The 21,737-nt window shown below is 44.7% G+C and overlaps 1 long non-coding RNA gene across 1 annotated transcript in view; it reads right to left on the bottom strand.

Moving 5' to 3' along the window:
• Nucleotides 1–21,737, bottom strand: part of LOC147192720 (uncharacterized) — a 26,475-nt gene extending 4,738 nt beyond the window's left edge. The window contains exons 1-2 of the long non-coding RNA XR_015103156.1: nucleotides 21,540–21,737; nucleotides 18,628–18,763 (exon numbers count right to left, since the gene is read on the bottom strand). This is a non-coding gene — a long non-coding RNA (uncharacterized LOC147192720). The remainder of the gene's footprint in view (nucleotides 1–18,627; nucleotides 18,764–21,539) is intronic.

Raw genomic sequence — 21,737 nt, 5'->3', positions numbered from 1 at the left:
GGCGAATAGGCGAGGGGGAATCACAACATTTCGATGCTGCCCTTTCATTGCCACTGTTTTTAAAAAAAATGATTCTACAAACATATAACGGTTATATTGCTTTTAATGTTGTTCAATTTTCTAGTTTAAATTGATATATTCCTGCTTTGTGCACGTCTAGGCCTTATTTGTACGGAGAGGTGCAGCCTTCGCAGTCCAGTGTGTGTGTGTGTGTGTGAGAGAGAGAGATCCAGGCAGTACACCGAGCCAAGTCCCTTAATGTTCCCCCGCAGTGGCAGCAGCGGTTCGCGGGCCAAAGTGGGAGTGCTGGGGGGGCGGGGGGGGGGGGGGTCCATCATCCATGTTTCCTTGCAGATTTCTGGGGGGGGGGGTATAAGCATCTGTTCATTATCCAACAGCGCGTGCACATGCGGCATTTAGAAATATTCCGATTTGTATTTTCATCCTGCACACTTAAGTCTTGTTTCCACGTATTTTCTATTTTTATATTTCCACCCCACAGTAACACAAGCACAAGTCTTTCTTTCTTTCTTCTTCTTCTTTTTGATTTTCCTTCATGTTGTTTTTTTTCTTCTCGTGAATAAACTCTTGCTTAAAGTTGCAGTGACACCGTGTGTGTGTGTGCGTGTGTGTGTGAGTGATCTCGCTGTTTAAATTATCATGTACCGTGCAGCCGGCCCACTCTCTTTCTCACTCAAACTTGAGAGTGTGTTTGTCCGACATGGCCATGAGCAAAATGTCACAAGTACAATGGTGTGAAGTCCAATTAGCCACCAGAAGACCAGATAATTAATAAATAAATACTTACAAGTGTGTGTGTGTGTGTGTGCGCGCGTGTGCGTGTGTGTGCTCTTCTGCGATATTCTTAGTAAGAACAAAAAGTATAGTAAGGATGGAATGAATAATAAAAATACAGCAGCAACTTGAAATCCAAGTTGAATTTGTTCTGGGGAGCTCAAAAAGCATCTCAAATCATCTTTTGCCAAAAAGAAGAATGGAAATACCATGAATCCATTCTAGCCCCCCCACCCTACCCCCCCCCCCCCAAAAGACCAAACAACAACAAAATAACAGAAACCAGAATGGCATCTTGTATCTTGAAAATTTCAATTGAGTCACCCATATCTCAAGACTAAAAACAGTTATGTCGAGTAAAACCTCAACTGGCTCAAAGAGGCACTCACCCAACTTTTTGGGTTATGTGTTTCGCCCATCCCAAAAATGGGTCAAATAAGTAACCAATATTTTTGGTTGTTTTGTTTAGTACAATCCCATTTTTGGTGTTAATTTGTGAGTTTTTCATTTAATCCAAAAGGTGAGGTCAATTCCTTTTTTGACCCAATTTGGGGTATTTTTGATCCAACCGTTTTTGGTGGCACCACTGTCGACTTGCATATTAGCAATTTGTCAAGGACCGCCCCGCCCCCCCAAAAATGCACCAATAAATAAAGAGGGGGGAAAAAGTGCACAAACTGATGATGAGGAGGATGATGATGCAGATGACATTCCGCAACATCTGCGTGTTTGCGCACACTCAAGTGAAAAAGAAGAAGATGAAGAGCTGCGGGTCCTGCTCCAGGGAGAGATTCCAGGACGGGGAGGAGGTGAAGGGGGTCTTTTTGGCGGGTGGCCAGCAACATTGGGGGGAGGCGGAGGGGCAACATCTGGCAGATGTGCATGCACGAGGGCAACAAAAATGGTCTTTCCATTTCTTGACGAATGAGCACCTTGCTCTTCATCCTCGTCCTCATCCTCATGGAATGCAGTGTGACGTGGAGGTGTGGGGTCAGTGCAGGGGTGGGGGCGTCTGGCCTCAGTTTAGGAGGTTAAGTAGGAGCGTGCACGGGGACACAACTGGATGAGATGGCTGGGTGAGGGGCAGGCTTTGGTTGCTGGTCTGCACAGATGGCGTGCGCGTGGGTCCGTTATGATAGGCTTGGATGATGCCCTCGTGGTCACATGGGCAGCAGTAATTGGCCTCCATATTGACCAGTTTGCAGCGCTGGGGGGAAGGAGGGGATGGGGGGGGATGCTCTCCCAGCTGGACCTGTCACACGGCATTGAGCATACCCCACTGATCACCCCCCTACACTCTGCCTCGAACCCTTCTCCCAAACCCTACCTACGCTTCGCCTACTTTGTCTACCCACTTCATTGACTGCAATGGGCATAGGTCATTTTCAGTCTCCCGCTTCTGAGAGTCAGTTCCTGCCCCTGACCTAAACGCTCAATCATTTCCTCCTGACCATCACTTCTAATCGCCTCGCTTCCTACCCATCACTTCCTGTTTCATTTATTACTTCCTGATTCAAGTGTCATTTCAAGGGGTACAATACATTGGACATTGCAGCACAAGCAAAACTCAGATTAATAGTATTTGTGAAATAAGAATTAAAGAGAATAACTCGTCAACATAAAGGAGGAAAACTTATTATCAGCTGCAGACTGGAAACGATGCCAACGCCGAATGTTGTGCTCTTGTGGCTGACAGGCATCAGAGAGAAACGGGTTTCAGATGTCGTCTGAATTTTTACGCATTGTGGTAAAAGTGGTGAAAATAGTGTGACAACAAATCAATTAACACTCTTGAACACTCGTCTCACACGTGTTGTAAAATGAAATACCATCCTTTCGTAAGATGGAACCCAGAGACAACAAATACAATGAAAACAGCAAGGGCCGCAAAATTGAGCCCTGTGGAACACCATACAACATTGAGGACGAGCGGGGATCATTCTTCACACATTACTTTCTGATTTGACCGTTACTTGTGGATAGGAACAATTTGGTTAGGATGACCATGAACTAAAAAACATTACACTGTGGTCAAAACAAGACAAAACTGACTGTCTTTGGACAAGTGTCTGACCAATTAACATGACTAATATTGACTTATACTAGTAAAAATAGTTGCAACCCTGCATGACTTCCTAATTTAACAAATACACTGAGACCTATTGCAATGACTTTTTTTTTTTACAGCGTGGGTACCAAACAGACCTCTCTTGATGTATCTGACCAAGTTTTAGCATGCTATCACCCTCCCACCTGGCATCAACGTGTACATGTGTGTGTGTGTGTGTGTGTGTGCGTGTGTGCGTGTGTGTTTTGCCGCGTGATGCCCGACTGCGAGGGAGTTAGCACTGGAGAGTGCCTCTCATCTCAGACTTGGCAGGGGAGGGTCTCCGGGTACGAGGAGAACAATGGTCTTTCCTTGGCTGCTGTCAGCCAGCAAACACACTACGCTGGCACATGCTCAATGGCAGGGCGAAAAAAAAAAAAAGAGCGGGATGTTGACAAGTGGGATGGATGGGCACGCATGCACACACGCACGCGGGCGCACACACATACACACACACGTAAATACGTGTGGCATCAAAATGGGCACGGGTGGCAACAAGGGATATTGCGCGATGTCATGAATGGCCCTTGTAAAAATGACTGCCGCGATAGAACAATAAAATGGGTGACGTCACATGAGAGTTCAGTTCAGTAAGCATGTAAAACATGGGTGGGCAAAATAAATTAGTCGTAAGCTGACCATCCTGTCATATTTTCGCTGTTAATTCTTAAAATATATGAATTGTGATGTATTTGTTCATTATTTGTCATTTATGGCCTTTTATGTACTAATTTGTCAATTTGTTTATTGTAAATATTGAAATATTAACAAGTATAAGCATTTGATTAATTTATATTCAATATAAATAGTTGCCAAACAAAAAAAAAAACAAAAAACGATCACTATAACATCACTAAGCAAACGAAGACGCTCGCTCACACAGTTCGCCAAATAAGAGGCAAACTCGTCTTGCTTCAAGCTCTTCATTCGCCACTCAGAGTTGAACTTGACCACGAAAATGACATAGAACGAGTGCTTTGAATTACAAATGTGGTCACGGAATGAATTCCAAGTCGCATCTCAAGGGAGCCCTGAAACTTCATCTTCAGAAAATACGCTTTATTAATGCTAGCACATAATGCAAAATGTCATACACTGGCTAACGGAAATTAGCATCGAAAAGCACTACTTTGAAAACGAACAGAGCAGCAAAACATACAAATAAAAATGCATTTTTTTTTCCTGTCAATATTGTGATTGCGATTTAAAATGCGATTTTTTTTTTTGCTCGCACGGTGACAGCTTTGATGTTAATCACAGATTATTGGAACAAATCCACTCCGATTTTAACATTCCGTATGTGAAAAAAAAAAAAGAATAAATCAGCGGACCTTCGGGGTTCCACTGTATTTTCTTCAAGGCGTGAACTGCGTGTGCACCTTATGCGTGAGCGAGGATGAGGAGGAGGAGAGACAGGAGATGAGGTTCAAATATGTACGCGTGTGCGTTGAAGGGGGGGCTCTAGAGGTAGTGTGGTTGGGGTGGGGGGGGGGGTAAATTCTGTGACATCTGTTCATTACAACTAGAGTGTGTTTATTTTTATACAGCCACAAGCAGCGAGCTCGACTGGCACCGCTGGTTAATGTACCAGCCTCACACTGCCAATGAAATATTCACCAGCAGGCAGAAGGGGAGGAAGAAAAAAAAGAAGAAATAAAAGCCAGGAGAGGACAAAAGGCAGAAAAAATAGAAAACAAAAGATATGTTGCTGATGTGGTGTTGTTCTTGACACGTGCAAAGCCTCCATTTTCGTGAAATTATAAAAAGTCTGTCAGCAATCGCAAAAATGTTTTAAAAAAGACGGTTCCCAAAATAACATTTCATCCCAATTCGAGATTACTCTGAAAAGACGTCAAGTGAAAGTATTTGTCATATCGTTGAGATTTCACGTGCGGATTCCCATTATGGTGACTTTCACACATCGGTGGTCGAGTGGTTCGCACATCACCAAAAATTTAGTTCCAATTTTAAATGTCCAAATATCTTTTTTAATTGTATAATTCTAATCTAATAATAGGGCGGCCTGGTGGTCCAGTGGTTAGCGCGTCTACCTTACAGCGTAGAGGTCGTGGGTTCGATCTCTGGCCTTCCTGTGTGGAGTTTTCATGTTCTCCCCGTGCCTGCATGGGTTTTCTCTGGGTACTCCGGTGTCCTCCCACATTCCAAAAACATGCATGGCAGGCTGATTGAACACTCCAAATTGCCCCTATGTGTGAGTGTGATCGCGGATGGTTGTTCATCTCTGTGTACCCTGCGATTGGCTGGCAACCGATTCAGGATGCCTACTGCCTGAACACAGCTGGGATAGGCTCCAGCATGCCCTTGTGAGGATAAAAAATGGATGGATGGATGGATGGATGGAGGAATGGTGACTTTCACGGGGAATATTGTTTGAGGAGATGTCTCATACAATAAGTAAAAAAAACGATGGTGTCCATGACTAGACACTTACTGGATTATTTCTTCCTAATATACATTTGAGACAAGGACATGTTACAAAAACTGCCTGATTTGCGCAAAAATTCCCGCATATTCCATAATTTCCACGTGACTTTTCTTTAAAAAAAAAAAAAACATGAACATTGTGAACGCCTCCCCTCACGCCCCCATTGAAGTAGCAGCAGAGAATAAATCCAATCATCATGACCCAGCACACTTTACCAATAACAACCCCGCCCCCGCCGTCAATGACCGCCCACCCCCCCAAACCCTCTCACCCCCAACTACCGACGCTCCCGCGGGACGGCCTGCTCTGGAATGCTGCTCATGGGGAAGAATCTGGCTGCAGGCGCTCAATATGTCACATGTGTCTGCGCGGGGAGGGGAGGAGCCCTACGACGGGTTTCGGGGTGGTGCAGTGGGGCGCTGGCAGGTCGGTGTGTTGGAGTGCGACAGATTAAAGGTTTAAAGGGTTGTGATTAACAGGCTCAGGACACTCGGGGCTGGGGGTGGGGGTGGGGGGCGGATTAGGGGAGCATTAAGAGCTCCTGTGCGTCTGTACATTAGATATTCATTAGAGTGTGCTTGGCCTCAACCATGGATTGGAACTCGTCTCCTCCTTCATGACATGCACGATCGGCGCTTTCTAATCATTCCAAATGTCTTCCATTGAACCCAAAGTCAACTAAATCCTGTTGAATCTTTTCGAATATCGTTCGATGAACTCAACTGGACTTCACGTAAACTTGACCTAAACTAAAGTCGTTCATTTCCGAAGGTCATTTCTCTGGCTGTGTCCATTTCCTTCTTTTAAACTGTTGCTGCTAACCGGAGGTGGATATTCCGCCATAGTTTCAGCAAAGCTCTTGAAGCCCAAGGAAATAGGTCAGCGCAAGGGGGGGTGGGGGGACAGGGGGTGTGTTGATGACTGGCTATGAGTTTGCCCGCGAGTGCACAGCAAATAACTGACACTTCATCTGTCACGCCTTCTGTCTCTAAATGGTTGTTTTTCCTCGGGTTGGTGGTACATAGAAAAAAATATTCAGTTTAAGAATTATACATGATGAGGTTTTTTTTTCAAGATTATTTTGCTGATAGATTACTGCCAAATTTACAATGACACTTTTAAAGGGGGGATTTTTTGCCACTTGCTGTCGACTGAAAATTACATCACATCTGCTCAGGCCAGGGTAAAGACCAATCACGGCTCACCTGATTTGTGAATTTGGTCATGTGACGGTTGCAAGATGAGCCTTGATTCCAAGTGACCACTTTTCAGGGTCTTGAATGTTATAAGAACACAGAGCAAATCCCAGGCTGTGCTTCGGATAGCCCTAATCTAAATCCATTCCGACTGTTGAATGAGGTGAAAACAGCAACGGGCTGCTAGGTTCAATGCGGTCCTTCACTCTTGAAATATCGTTCCATCAAAAGTTTGCTGCGGTTGGATTGTTGTGTTTGTTCCCGGAGTGCCAAGAAGAAATAAATCCTTCCTCCTCCTTCCACCATCGTAGATTAAGGGATTAGCAGGCGAGGCGAGCGCTAAAACTGGCTAATTCTCACCCGAGCACACAGCGCAGGGAGACGAGGATAACGAGAGCCCCGCCGCCACGAGACGCCGTCGGGCCCCGCGGAGCAGCTGTGCCACGGCGCTGGTATTTTGCTCTATTAGAACAAACACGTTTTACAGGGCAAACTTTCTTTGACTCCAAACTTTTAATCTCGCTGTTATTTATGATTTCAACGTTGAGCACTTTGCTTTATGTATTTCTGTCCATTTCCTTTTCAAATTGTTTCTTTTATTTAATTCCCAGCTGCATTTGTTGTTGACACGAGCTGTCGCACATTCTGTTACATCGTGATTTGATTGGGTTTTGGTTTGTTTTTTTCGTCAAATGTAATTAAATTAAGCTGCTTTTTTTGTGCCCTCGGCTTACAATATGCGTAAAAAAAAAGATATTTACAGCATGCTTGGTGATAATGCAATTGCCTCCTGTATGGGAGAGTCCAGTATACAGTAATGACACCAAATGCTACACTAAATAAAAGTGTTGTTATTGGGTTTTTTTGTTCTGAGACAGTTGGCATTCATTTAACCCTTTCAGGGACAGTGGTTACGACAGTGGACGGTTTATCAGGTTACAGGTTATCATTATTTGCGCAAGAAAGGATTAAGGAAAGAAGGCAAGGAAATGGTATCTTGGTGTACTTCAGGCACAAGCTTTGGGTCAACCCCCCATTTTGTGCTTTTTTTTTCCAGGGGTGGAAGGGGCGAGCGGCGGTTAGAATTAATTGTTGATTTTGGGTTGCAAGTCAATTTTAAATAGGCTAGCGGTTCAGTGAAGTGAACAAAAAAAAGTAGATGTAGGTACCGGTTAGGCGACAGAACAAATTAAATCTGATAAATCAAGGTACCACTGTATGACAAAAACCTTTACTCAGTGTTCTTATTAACAAGGCAGTGCCTTGCAGTTCATACTCCAAACCAGTAGGTTGCGCATAGTACCAGAGAATTGACTGTAGATTATTATAGTGAATGAAAACGAATAACGTAACTAAAACCAAACTTGAAAGGTCCTTGAGAGAAGGAGGCAAGATTGTACAACACAGAGGCAAGGAAATTTAGTTCACAAGGTCTTGAGCTTCGCCAAGAAATCGGATCATTTGTAGCAACTTGTTTATGCTAAATTTCCACACACGTCGGCAATTTAAAACAATAGTTTAGCGACTGGAATTTTGACAGAGTGGAAATTTTACCACGATTGGAAAAACGATGTCACCTACACACGCACCCCATTTATCTCAGGTGGGCACTTTGGAGACCCGGAACGTGAGCATCCGTCTCAGTGTACGGAAAATACAATAAAACTGAGTGGGCGAAGGCAGGGGGAGGGGGGGGGCACGTTTTGGGCACACGCTCTCCAGCAGGCAGCGGACAATGTGGGGCTGGCAGAGGGGCTGCCTCGTGCCAGGGGGACTAAAGTGCCACATGGTGCCCTCTTATGAGAAGGAGTGGGGGCCGAGCCCTGGAGGCGGGCGTGTGGGCGGGGGCGCTGCGGGGGCAGTGAATGTGTTTGTGCACATACACGTGCTGAATGTGCGCAAGATGCATCTTTGTGTTGTAAAATATGGAGATAAATGTGGCGCAGGGGGTGGTCAAAGTATGGCCCACGAGCCACTTAGAAGCACAAACAGTTCTGAAATCCAGCGATATTTGTTGCGTTCGTTTTGCTGTTTTATTTCATTATCCATTTTAATCGGCTAAAATGAACCCCCCCCCCAAAAAGTCAACAAAATTAAAAATGACTAAATGACAAATACTGCGATTGGCTGGCAACCAGTTCAGGGTGTCCCCCGCCTACTGCCCGAAGACAGCTGGGATAGGCTCCAGCACCCCCGCGACCCTTGTGAGGATAAAGCGGTTTAGAAAATGAATAAATGACAAATAGTCAATACCATTTTAAAGTGAAGATCAATTATTTTGTTGTTAAAATAAACTAACCTTTTTTTAATTGATATATTTTTAAAAATACTTTAAATTAATTTGTCCCCCCCAAAATGTCTTTCAAGAACTGCAATTAATTATAGCCAAATCAATCACTTGCACTTGTCGATTCACATATTCAAGTATTTTTTTATTTTTATTTTTTGAAGGGGGGCAGTTTTTCTGGGATGTTTTTGCCATCTCTGCCCATTTTTCATTTAAAATGATACTGAATGCTTCTCAGCGTTTTTTTAACACAAATGTTTGGGATTTGAATTTCATTTTCCAATTTTCAATGCACGTCAATTACGCGCAGGTTTTTGCTATTTGCGAGTGAATAAATGTACAAATGAAATGTTGAAATCTAAAAATAATCCCATTTCAAAATGACAATAAATAAAAATGGGAAAAAAAAGCAGTTTGTTTGGGGTTTTTCCCCCCTCATCTCGGAATAACCTAGCCTGACCCCTGTTCTCAAAACCAAATGTAGCACCTGAGCACCAAGTTTGCTCAGCCCCGATGTGAAGTATGAAACTGAATGTGTGTGAGCGTGCGTGTGTGCGGAGAAAGGTGGAGTACACCATGGGGGGAGTCCCACTTCCCTTCTGCATCTTAAATTCCTCAACATCTGTTCAAACCTTCTTGGGTTGCGATGTTTTTGTGTGTCTGCGTGTGTGCACGCTCGGCTGAAGGTGCTCCTTAATGAGACGCTGGCTCATTTTCTGCAACACATCCAGGTGATGCCAGGTGCCCGAATGCAAACAAAGCAATCACCTCAAAAAGCTGCCACCAACCTCCACAAAAAGTGTCAAACGTGGGTTTTCACAACAACTAGGTCAAACGATCGGCCCAGGAGTGCGGCCTCACTCGTCTGCACGCATACACTCGAGTGTTTTTGTGTATGTACTCGAGCACAGATTGGAAGATGTGGGTTAGCATTAGCATCCCACGTGCACATGTGAATGCAAAATGACAACGGGAGATGAAATATTTACCGCCCGGTCTCTGGAGTGAGCGTGACGGGAGTTTTCCAGGCGAAAAAACAAACGGGCACGGCAGCTGCGCGAGCCTTTTGATGCCGTGTTTCGTCGCGTCGCTCTTCTGTCATGTTTACCAAAATTACGTTGTTTTTTTTTAATTAGGCCGCGCTTGCTTTCCGCAAACAAAATATTAGCCGCGTTCAAGAACGTTTGTTGACAGCGCCATTCTGTGCTCTTAGAAGGAATCAAGAGCTTTACTTGTTTAGACTTTCCTCAAAAGAAGAGAAACTACATTGTCCTTTTACAAGCTTTTATATATTATTAAATGTGTATTTTTTGTGTAGATTTGAAAGATAGTTTTAGTTAAAAATGATTGAATGCCATCTGATGTAATCCTGCTTTTTACGCCTACAGAAAGTGATGATGTCTGAAAGTCTTAACAATAATCTGTTTGATGCAGCCCCACCAGTATAATCATGACATAATGATTAATACTGCATTTATGGAATATGAAATAAGCATCAAAATCCTCCCATTTTATCCATCTCAGGTGGCGGCCATTTTGTCACTTGCTCTGACAGCGATATGTCAAAACAATGGCTATTGTACACTTGCTAATCATACATTTACCGAACCTGATGCATTGGTTTTAGCGTACTGTGAATAGATAGAAGCTGAAGAATGTACGTGAGCCTTACGAGGCCCTCGGAAGAAAAAGTCTGGACACCCCTGGTCTAAAGTGTCAAGTGGACATACGTGGAAAACAATGATCTTGCTAACCCTGTGTCAGTCTTGCGCCACCTTGACGCCAGGCCTGCCAAACTTGTGTCACATCAGATCAGCTTGTTATGCTGTACGCGCCCCGACGCCAGAGTCACGCTCCGGTAGGAGGCCATCTTCAGACACCGCATGGAAGGTCAAACCACGGCTTGTTACTTGTACTTGAATGACAAGTGGGCGGCAGTTGTTGTCCTTCTTCCGCAATTAGCGGCACAATCCCATTTATGAGCTCTAATCTGACAATGTCTAGCAGCCCCGTCTCTCGCCGAAGCCCCTCACCTCTGCCTCCCTGCTCTCTTTCCCCTGATGCCTGCTGGCACTTTGGGAGCGGTGCCCCTTCAATCCCTTCGCTCCCTCCTCCTCCTCTTCTGGATGCCAGCCGACGGCCCTCGCAGTGTGGCACGCCATCTGCTGCCGCCCGCCCCGGCAACCCATCCCACCCCTCCCCTTCATCACTGACTCTACTACACCACCGCCCCACCCCTCCACCCCAACCCCTGCAGACAGCCGCTACCCACAATCCTCCTCAGCCTCAGCGCATCGAACAGGAGGCTTTCGCACAGATCACTTCACCCCTTCGATGCCCCTGCCAGAGAGGAGGAAGACGAGGAAAGTGTGAGTGTGTGTGTGTGTGTGTGTGTGTGTGTGTGTGTGTGTGTGTGTGTGTGTGTGTGTGTGTGAAAAAAAAAGCGCATACGAAAATAAGCATCTATTTTTGGTTCCTTTCATAGTTTAATGTTCTCTTTGGTTCTGAAGATCAGTGACTGTATTCTAAAATTATGTATGTAAAAACGTAATTCCTGCATGGCCTGTAGTATTTGTGTGTGGGATGTGGTTTGTGTGTTGGTGTGCCTTATTGAGCGGCATAAATGACTTAATAAAAGAAGGAAAACAACAATATTGATATAATGGTTTACGATACAGATACATGGCGATGGCATTGATATTCTATTTGTCTACGATGGGGAATCCGCCATACATTAAATGCTAGCTGCTAGCATAGCTGGCATCAAGTATATTCTTCTTTAAAACACAAATAATCAAGAATGACATTGATATGACGGTATATAAATACGATCCAAATAAATTTCGTGAGAAATACCGGATACATCACCTAGGGTCAAATTGCAAAATCAAATGTTCGCTGCTAGCAAAGCTGGTGTCACCTTTATTCTTCTTCAAGCCATAATCGATTAAGAATGACAATATTCATATATATCATAGTGGTACATCAATTGTCTATCAATAACAGATGCCGCACGGCAATATCGATTTTGTATTTGCTTACTCAGGGGAAAGTGTTACATTAAAAGCTAGGTGCTAGCATAGCTGTGTCAGATACATGTTGATACTGATATGGTCATCAACGATGGGAAAATCACGACATTAAATGCTAACTGTTCTTCTTCAGACCACAAAAAACTAATGCTAATGCTGATGTATGGATACTGAATCGGTAACAGGTGAGACATATATGCCATATCGCAATACTGATACTGTGTTTACCAAATACAAGAATAATTTAATGCTTATTTTATTTATAGTTAAATTCATTTGTACTAAAAGAGTGCCAATGTCGATATGACGCTGTATCGTACTATAACAATACGAACATACTGATATTTGAGCATTCTCACGCCAAGTATGGATGGTTTTGCTCATCAACATCAATTTCCGATCAAAAACGACACCGACGGGGCTAGCACGAGCGCCGGGAGGGGGAGGCGGCATATTCTCCATCTATCTTTTGTGCGGAGCCTCCTCGCTGGCACACTATCCATCAATGAGCGCAACATTAACTCTTTGGATCGGAACCAACGTTACCAGATATCTCGCTATCGCTCTTCTCCGCCCCTCGCTCTGCTCAACACACACACCAGCCCCATTAGTATGCTGCCGCCATGCAGGGCTTTATTTCCTGCTCTCATCCCAAATTTTCCTGCTCTCTGTTCAGAAAAAAAAATTCTACTCTTTGTCGTGCCCCCGTCCACACACTCAGTCGGTGTTAATAATTTAACTAGTGAGCTGGTGCAGAGCTGGCTCGCATCCAGGCCCGCCATCGCCACTCAACCTCTATTTTTGACACTGTGTGTGTATGTATACGCGCATCCTATGTGCAGGAAAATTAGCATCGGCAGCCACGAGATGGAAATTGAAGTTCAAAGAGGGCGACACATGGTTTTCGTCTTCCTGGTGCAGATGGGTCAGGTTGCTGCGTCATTTCGCTTCATGTTCACTCACACAAGTGGGCTTGTGTGAGTGTGTGCTGATTGCCAAATTCCAAATTAAAATGGTATTAATAGCTCACGGCTACCAGGTTATTTCTGGGCCAATGTAGGTGCAATGTTGTTTTTTTTCACACTTTTGAAACAAAACATAAAATACTCTGCATGCACAATAAGTTGAGTTCATGCTTTTTTTTCCCCAAATAAAAAAGCATAGGGAAATCATAAAAAACAAAGCGCAGTATTGGAAGTATCATTTAAATGAATAATAAAATTCCAGGGGCATTATAAATAATAAAACAATCTCAAAAACACATTTTTTTGCTCTATGGTTTTTACAAATTTTAGGGAAATAAAAAAATACTGGACGTATAATTCATTTATCTTAAACGTAAAATTATGGGAAAATTAAATTTAATAGTAACATTTTGAATATAAATGTATACAAATATATCCAGAAAGTATGTTTCTAGAAAAATGGGAGCAGACACCTCGAGTATTTTTTTCTTCTAGGAAGATTATTTTAAAAAATTCAGAGCTATAAGTGTTACTTTTTATGATGATAACAACAGCGTATAACTAAGTACAGTAGATGCTTTTCTGGATTTTGTCAATGCATAGAAAAACAAGAAAACTATTTTTACTCATCCCAAATTTGAAAGTGTTACCTTAGGGGTGATGTTTTTAACAACAACACCAAATGAAAAACACATTTTTAAACATGTTAACAAATGTGTTTGACTGCGTCATGGAAAAAAAAAAATCTAATGATCGAATAATGTAACCACATCATATGAAAGTCCTCAAAGAAATGTTAATGGGTTTTAAAAAGAGAGAGAAGTGACATTTGGGAAGTGTGTGTGTGTGTGCGCGCACGCATTACCACGCCACCTCCCACACCTCTCACCCTCCCACAGTCCGGCCCACCAGAGACATCATCATCACGCCACTCATGTTTTCATCATCCATTTTCATGGATATCGTCCATCGTCCTCCTTTAAGCGGCACAGCGCCCGGAATGAACGGCAAATCCTTTGGACTCCCAAAAGTCATTATAAACTGTCAAAGGTGGAGTTTGCACTTTTCAAACTGCGTACATTGTAAGAATGCATGCATGCAAACAAGACATTCTTTGCCATGATGGAGTGTTGTGTTATTATTCTAGTTTTGTCTCAAGAGTCGTCCAATTCATTCTTTGTAACTTTTGTCGCTAAATAATCCGGCCAAGGAAAGCGAGGTTGCAGGGAGTCCCCAAAGACGAAGCGAGGCTGCGTATGCGCCCACGGCAACCCCCCTTGGTCATGCCTTCTGTCTCTGATAGGCTATTCTTGTCATGGTGTGACAACTTTTAAAAATAAAATTCAAGACACAAGATTTCCAAAGATCATTTCAATAATATTCTTCTGTCAGATCAGACAGACAGTTTTAATATATGTGACAAAAAGTGTTTTAAACAATTTACTGTATATTTGAACAAAAATAGCAGCAATGCAGGCAGGAAGACGGATTTAAAGTAAAACACGTAACCTGTCTATAGTAGACATACGCGAGGCCTGCCCAGCTCCGGATTGATCGCTCATCATCAGAGCTTTTCATACGGCGAAAAACGCTTCCGCATGAGTGCTCGCGTGCACGCAAACAACCTGCACTGTCATTTAGATTCCAAGATGGCGGCGGGTTAGCGCGCCAGACGGCGTTGGCGCGTGTGAGCGGGCGGCGATGGACTCACACGTATGCGAGGATGTCAATGGGAGAGGGAGAGAACACACACACACACACACAGACTCATATGCACTTGCACACACCGCATGGCGGTGTTGACAGGTGGCTGTGGTAAAGAGGTGGTCCCTGAGCTGGGGTCCGCCTGTCTCTGGCTGCGGCAAAGAGGAATAAAAAGCTCCCGGCAGCTGTCGCCCTAATTCCTCTAACACGCCGCTTGTGCTCTGATTAGAAAACAGATCTGGCCTCTAATTTACTCCTGACACCAACTAATGCGAAAATATCTCAATCGCCACGGAAGAGGCGGGCAGTGGCCACGGGTGTGGCGGCAGCTGCGGTCCGAGCGAGCCCAACAGGTCAAGTGAGACGCCTCGCGAGGGGGGCGCTGCCTGCCAACTTCCTGGAAGCATCCACGCCTGATTTATTCGCCTCCTCATTCCCTGTCACCTTTGGCAAGGCATTTGATTTCGAGCCTGGAATGTTTAGAAATGCTCCCGTGGGATCCAAAAAGTCGATCCACAATTTTGGAACTAGCCAATTTCACACAATTCTGCAAAGACGGCTTTTTTTCCTATGTTGCCGTTTTGGTGTGAAAGGTACCGGACATGTAGTGGGGTTGGACTGCGAATTTCCCGGCTCAAAATTGCCACATTGGAGGCCAAACAGTAGAAATCTCACATTTTTACACATAACCTAGCTGCCACAACTTTGACACTTTTATTTGATTTCAATATAGACTCTAAGAGGGGTGTAACCAAAAAAAAAACAAAACGATTTGAAGTGAAAAATCGGTTTCGATTTTAAAAATGTGAGTGCATTGAATCAAACCAAATTTACGGTAATGCATCACGCCCCAAGTATCAAAATACCTACAAAACAAAACACACCATGCAAGTTTATCCCGAAATAAAAACATATTGTTCATATATATGAAAAAAAATGCTTCTAACTCTATCGTGGCAAAATTAAAATAAAGAGAATGTAAATAGAGCAACTAACACTATACAGGAAACCAAATCATACTTTATGTGTACATGCAAAAGTTGAACCAATAAAGAATTCCAAAGTGATATTCACTTCTCACAGAGGAAGAGGAGGAGGAGGTGTCAAGCTGTGTGTATGTGTGTGTGTGTGTGTGTGTGTGTGTGTGTGTGTGTGTGTGTGTGTTGACGGGTCCGGCCCAGCAGGGGGCAGAGGTGTGATGTGAGGGAAGTGGGAGGTGACAGCTCGGTGTCACATGACGGCACACTGGGTGTCACCTCGCTCGGGACCGCCAAGACCCAGAGAGACAGACAGACAAGGAGGCGGGGAGGGAAGGGGAGAGCATAACGGCCATCTTGATGCTACATTAAAATGGGCAAAAGTATTAGGACAAGTGCCCTTTCCACCTACGGGAAGTGACCAATGAGGGCAAAATGGAGTTGGTTGTAGCTATGGTGGCTTTGTCATGATGTTGCGATGTCTATGGGCGTCCTTGTACACCATACGAATTCAAGCAGAATAGAAGGAAAAAAAGGGTCGGGGGGATTAATGTTCAGTCTCACATGCATGTTTTTGGACTAGACTACCTGGAAAAAAAAAAAAACACACGAGCATGGGGAGAACATGCAGGCGCCACAGAGGAAGGCCGGAGATGAGATTTGAACCCAGAACCTCAGAAATGTGAGTCAGGGATGCTAACCACTGGCCACCACCATAAACACTACTTTTGACCAAATAGTGTTCATGGTCAGAATGTCGGCTAGATGATGTTTGTTTTTTTAATGTGTGTTTCTGCTTTGTCTTTCTTTCTCTTCTGTGATGACTACATGTGTGTGTGTGTGTGTGTGAAGCGTGTGTTTAAAATCCTCTTTTTTTATTTCCTCTTCTGTCTCTTCTATGGGTCTCAGGGGACTTGCTTGGCATCTCTCCCTACTTTTAATTCTCACTCGGCAAACTGCTGCTGTCTGAAGGCAAGCTGGCATCACGTACACACACACACACACACACACACACACACACACACACACACACACACACACACACACACACACACACACACACACACAAAAACACCGTTCACCAATGCACTGGCATGCATACACCCTCCTTTCCCCTCATCACCTCCTCAAAAAGACACGCCACGAAAGAAGACAACCCACGCATTCGTCCCACGTCTGACTCCGGTGCGGCGTTTTTGTTACTGTGCGTGTGGAAGGAGAAGCGGTTAAACACACGCAGCAATGAGAGGTTACAAGTGGAACTCAAAGAGACTAGCGCAAATACACACACGCACTCACACGCACTCACACGCACACACACGCGACTAGATGAAACGATGCTTGCAGCCTCCCTAGAAATGTGCAACATGCACACACAGACTGACAGAAGCTGACGCACAAATAGACACAGAGCGTCCCTGCGACTCGCAATACAAATCCAGCGTGATAGCAAACACAAATGCGCTCGGCGAGCCCTTCGAGCGTAAAATCAAGGAACTAAAAGGACGCTGTTGGTTCATTGCCGTCCCTTCGAGCTTGAGTGTTTCTCTCAGAATAAAGCACCTGTCATCAGAGGGAAGCTCTCACACACACAAACACGTACACATACACTTCATCAGCCTGACTTCAAAAAGCGAGGGATAAATAAGTTAAGGACAAGACTGATGGGGATGAATAAATAACATGAGGGAACCAAACAGGAAGCAGGAAGCAGGAAGGCAGTCGACTAGTGTCTCACGCGCACACAAAAACACACACGCGCGAACACATGCCCACCCTTCCAATCTCATTTAGCTCTGTCTTGGTATCCAGCAGCACCACAAATGAGATGGAGGAATGTGCATGTGCAGCGTTCCCTCACCAGACAGACCTGACTAAATGGAGCTCCTGCAGTCGCTTCAACATAGTTCCTGATGGCACCCACCAGGGGGCGGTATAACACAAACATATGGGTATGCAGGGAAACGCTTCGGTAAAATACAGTAATATTGGGTGTTCTTTACAGAGGATAAAGAATATGTGCCTGTGAGTATTGTTAATATTTTCTGTTTTCATGGATCGCTCCACCGTTTGCGCTAAACTTTTTTTGCTTGTATCTTGAAAAATCTCAAGGCACCATTGTATTTAAAAAACAAAACCAAAAAAAAAACCCCGTAATGTTCAGGTATCGACAGCGCATCATAAAAATAATGAGTGTGAATGGTTCTCGGTGCCCTGTGATTGACTTGCGACCAGTCCAAGGTGTAATCTGGCTTTCTCCAAAAGTAATCTGGAACAGGCTCAAGCTCAAGTGAGCCAAACAGGATAAGCGGTTATAGATAGATGTCATATCATCATATTGATTTGTTGTGTGTGTGTGTGCATGCGTAACTATAAGATGAGCAACATTTTATTTTTTTAAGAGGGGGAACAGGGCATGAGTATGAACACACATATGCAAATGAAGCGGGGTTATTATTGTGTTGCTCATCAAGCAGGGCGCAACGCGGACATTAATAGACTGATGAATATGCATGCGGAATTTGTTAATTAAGCTAATTATTCCACCACAAAATGCATTCGTCTTCCAAGGACATCTTCCCCAGAATTCCAACCTGCTCCGCTCATTAGTCATGCGATAGTTTACACCGGGCGGCGGGACAAGAGGTGGCGCAGGGAGGGGCCACGCAGTTGGGGGCGTGAGGGTGGGAGGGAGTTTTTGACGCAGACACAATATAAGGTCATCGTGGCTTTGAAGGAACGTGGCGAGAACCCCTGAAAGGCGTATAATGGAGTTCTAATGGCAGCCTGGCCATTCATCAGCCTCTCAAAAAAAGTGAGAGGTCAATGAGGAAGACAAAAAAAAAAAACGGGGCTGTATTCGCTTACAGTCGGACGTGCCAGACACTCGCGCCCGCTAATTCCCCCCTCTTCGCTGCTTTTCCTCTAATTGCTTATTAAAACCCTCTTAAATGAACTTTTTGTGCCAACTTTCCAACACATTAATTAATTGTTGTAGCCAATTAAGTGTCGCTGCGCAAATGAGCTTCAGCACAAATGGTCCTGCAGGGCCCCCGTCAAAACCCCACACACCCCCACCCCAACACACACACACACACACACACACAGAGCTACTCACCCTGGCTCACCAGCACCACCAACTTGGCTGACTGCTTTCCCATCAGCCCCTCTGCTTTAAAGCAACGTATGCACAGGAAGTCGAAGAGCAAGGCGATGAACCCTGGTGGAAATGCTGCGTCATGCCGAGGCTGACTCTGGAAATGTCAGAAGCAGATTAAAAACAAATCAGCAGCCATTTACCACTGAAAGAAAAGGACAGAGTCATGATACGATGCATTGTGAGATCGCTAGGTAGAGTTAACTCACAATATATCACGACAGCAGCAATATCAGAATAGAGACACGATACAGCCATTGTGTTATATATTTTGTCAATGATACTGATAATGGCACAAGACAGCAATTGTGGCGGCCCGGTAGTCCAGTGGTTAGCACGTCGACTTCACAGTGCAGAGGTACCGGGTTCAATTCCAGCTCCGGCCTCCCTGTGTGGAGTTTGCATGTTCTCCCCGGGCCTGCGTGGGTTTTCTCCGGGTACTCCGGTTTCCTCCCACATTCCAAAAACATGCATGGCAGGCTGATTGAACTCTCTAGAATTGTCCCTAGGTGTGAATGTGAGCGTGGATGGTTGTTTGTCTCTGTGTGCCCTGCGATTGGCTGGCAACCGATTCAGGGTGTCCCCCGCCTACTGCCCGAAGACAGCTGGGATAGGCTCCAGCATCCCCCGCGACCCTAGTGAGGATTAAGCGGTTCGGAAAATGGATGGATGGATGGACAGCAATTGTGCCATTATCAATAACAATGATATATATATACCTGTATATACTGTATATATATATATATATATATATATATATATATACACTGTATACACACAGGTATATATACTGTATATATCATAGTGGCAAAAAGTCGTGTAGCTAGATAAGTTCACCAAAATAGCATCAACAGCTTTCAGTGCACAACTTCCTGGATGGTAAATCTGCCTCAACATCTCAGCCAGACTTGGATTTATTCCAAAAAGCAGGAAGCCGTTATCCCGGATTACGCTCGTCGTCTCCTGACCTGCCGCCTGTGACATCAGCACACATCTGCACCTCCAAAAAACTCCCAGTGTGGCCTCGCTGCCGTGGAGCGATAGCGAAATAATAATGAGCGTGTGTGTGTGTGTGTGTGTGTGTGTGTGTGTCGTGGCAGACGCTTCTCTCAAGCAAAACTATAAAGTGCGGAGCGGAAGTGAGACACAGTTAGGGTGTCGATAAAACACACTGTGTGTTCTCGCAGTAAAGAATATTTCACTGCTGGGAATCATGGCAGACATTTTTAAGGCGGGGTAGATGACATCTATAAAGTGTCTTCATTTGAACATAATTATCGATACAGAGACAGACAGGCACAGTGGATGGATGAAGTGGTCGGCAGACAAGATGGGCAAATGGACAGACGGATAAAGGAAGGGATGGATGATGGAGAGACAGATAGATGGATAGACTGCCCGTTGGACGGATGAATTTACAGACAGAATTATGGAAAGATGCATCATGGCAAGACAGACAGACAAAAAGACTGATAGAGGGGTGGAGGAATGGACGGACAGCTAGGATTACTGACAGACGGATGGCCAGACGGACAGATGATGGACAAGCTGACTGACAGATATGGAGGAGACAGAAGGATACACAAATGGAAAAAGAAGAGATCTGGATAGATATATAGATAGATAGATAGATAGATAGATAGACAGACTTTGACCTTGATTCAAACTTAAATGTCACAGTGGTGCACCAGTCAGCCATCTTTGTCCCCCCCCCCCCCCCCCCCCATGTTATAGATCACCTTTGCTCTTCCATCATCCTGAGTGAGTTTGCCGGCAAATGAAATTGCGCTCGCTGTCCAACCCCGCATTGTTTGCCGTGGAAACATGACGAACGACTACGGAGATTGCCGCTAAATGCCATCCATAGCTTTGGCCATTAGCCTTTGTTCGCCGTCAGCTTTTAACGAATCGTGCCAATCATTTAAGTGGCGAACACATTTGGGCTAGCGAGGGAGTTGATCCCATTGAAAGCAAGACACCTGACAGATCGCAGCTATTGTTTGTCTAGCCCGTCGACAATCGCTCAAAATGGAGGCCACGTTCCATTACCATGTCGCCTGTGTGCGGAATGGAGACAACATGCTCCAGCCTGGCAAGTGTGGCACGTTTATGGGCATCCCCCCCCCCCCCCATAAGGTGCCCTTCTGATTGATGGCGCACGCCTCCTTCTCCTCGCCCTGCTGATTTATTCACCCGGTCTCTGTGACTTGGCAGCGGCGGTGCCCACTCCTCCCTACAGACGCATTCACTATTATTTCCAGTCCCGGCGGGTGAAGGCATCAGACAGAAACATACACAATAGTCATGCACGCGTGCACAGCTGCACACACACTGTCTGGTGTCACAGGCGCACACAGTGAGCTGGTGCTGGAGGGCAGGTGAGTTGCTCAATGAATGCATCTCTCACCCAGAGGCCTCAGCTGCACGCTTTGGGCCAAGAGGGCTAAGCGTCTCTGTTAGCCTGCCAAGTGAGGAGCTGGTTTATACGTGAGGCCAATCCACACACACACACCCATGCACACACACGCGGCCAGAGTGCATGCAGCTGGCAGGCTTGCCAATCAGCAGTTTATGATGCTTGTCTGCCTGTCAGGAGCGCCATAAAGATATCAAACCTCGGTTGGTATTCAGAAACAATGCTATTTTGTGCTATTTATAAAGTCATTGATGTCACTTTAACAACATTTGATGAATTCTGAAAGGTTTGAAAAAATGGGTATTAATATAAATAGCCCTCTCATGGGTATTTGCTGAGCGTTTCATTGAAGGAAAGACTCAAACAACAAAACGGTAAGCTAATTGGACAAATGTTTTGTCAGTCTTCATCGACTGTAGCCAATCACATCAAGACAAGACAAGTCAGCGGGCCGTACCTGAAGCAGCTAAAGCTACGGAGCCATCGTCTTTTGTTTCTCGACGTCAAAGAAAAGTAAAACATGACTGAAAACAAAAAGAAGAAATGAAATATCTTAAATGTCTTTAAAATGAGATATACTAACCCTCTCAATTAAAAAAAACTATTCTGAAAACGCAGAGTATCAAACTAGAGCCCGACATCTTGTGTCTGAAGT

Source organism: Hippocampus guttulatus, chromosome 16 (genome assembly GCF_054856545.1).
Source record: "Hippocampus guttulatus isolate MCC_2025c chromosome 16, RoL_Hgut_1.0, whole genome shotgun sequence".
Lineage (NCBI taxonomy): Eukaryota > Metazoa > Chordata > Actinopteri > Syngnathiformes > Syngnathidae > Hippocampus > Hippocampus guttulatus.
Note: the sequence above shows the minus strand (reverse complement) of the source record. Positions and strands in the feature narration are given on the sequence as shown.